Genomic DNA, 1,544 nt, shown 5'->3' with positions numbered 1-1,544 from the left:
TGCATCTGGCCCATTATTTCTTCAAATATTATTTCTGCTCCTCTCTTTGTCTTCTATATCTGAGGCTCCCATTATGTGTTTGTTGGTATACTTGCTGGTGTCCCATAGGTGTCTGAAGCTTTGTTCATTTTTCTTCATTAGTATGGTTGTTTTCTGTGCCTTAGCCTGGAAAATCTCATTTGACTTCAAGTTTTATGATTCTTTCTTTTGACAGTTCAACTCTGCTGTCTTAGTTGGCCAGTGCTGTCCTAACAAAATACCATAGACTGGGTGGCTTAAACAAAAGAAATGTATTTTCTCACAATTCTGCAGCCAGCATGGTCAGGTTCTGGTGAGAGTTTTCTTGCTGGCTTACATACAGATGGCCACTTTCTCTCTGTGTGCCATGGCCTTTCTTCACTGTGTGCACATGGAGGAAGGGGGGAGGGAAGAAAGGGGAGGGGAGAGAGAGAGCGAGTGATCTTCCTCTTCTCATAAGACCATCAATTCTATCAAATTAGGTGAACATACATAGAACCTCATGTAACTTTAAAAACTTCCTAAAACCGCATCTCCAAATACAGTCATGATAGAGGTTAGGGCTTCAACATATAAAGTTTTGGAGAAGATAATTTAGTCTTATTTGGTTCTTTTTTACTAATTAATTTTTATCTCTTTGTTTTCTCTGTTTGGTGGAACACTGTCCTCATTCTTTCTTTTAATTCTTTAGACGTAGTTTTCTTTAATTCTTTTAACATATTATAATAGCTGACTTCAAGTCTTTGTCTAATATGTTCAATGTCTGTGCTTCTTCAGTACACTTTCTATTGACTGCTTTTCCCCCCATGTATGGGCTGTACTTAACTATTTCTTCATGTGTCTCTTTATTTTTTGTTGAAAACTGAACATTGAAAATAATATGGCACCTGTGGAAAGCAGATCCCCCTGGTTCGTTTTGCTGCTGGTTTGTTTTTCTTTAAATCACTTTCCTGGACTAGTTCTGCAGTCTGTGTACTTTTTGATGCTTGTCTACTGAATCTCTACTTGGTAAGCTTAGCGGTTGCCTAACGACTGGACAGATTTCCATAAACTCCATGAACCAATAAATCTCCCAGCCTTTTTGAAGGTCTCTCTGTGTGTTGGTATATGGCTTCAATGATCTGGCAGGCAGTTTACAACTGTGCCTTAACCTTCACTTTACGCTTGTATTGTACAGAGCCTCAAAGTCAAAGGTGAGAGATTAGGGCCTTCTCAGATCTTTCCTGGGCATATGTATAGCCCTGCACATGCATGTGGCCTTCTAGCTCTCGGGGAATATTCAGGGCTTTTCTGAGCCTTCTATGGGCATCTCATTCCCCAGGGTTGTTTTGTTTTTTTTTTTTAATATTTTTGTTACACACTGGTAATGCTGCCTCAGGCAGCTGCACTGTTAAACAATTGCTGCTAATTATTTTTGATGATGCTCTGCAGACAGGACTGTTTGCACAGAGTGAGCCCTGAGTTAGATAAAATAAAGACAATCTCTAAGAATAGAGCTTCTCAGAGAGTTTCCAGATGGGTACAAT

Source organism: Cebus imitator, unplaced genomic scaffold, assembly GCF_001604975.1.
Source record: "Cebus imitator isolate Cc_AM_T3 unplaced genomic scaffold, Cebus_imitator-1.0 Scaffold24, whole genome shotgun sequence".
NCBI lineage: Eukaryota > Metazoa > Chordata > Mammalia > Primates > Cebidae > Cebus > Cebus imitator.
This window is presented reverse-complemented; position numbering follows the sequence as displayed.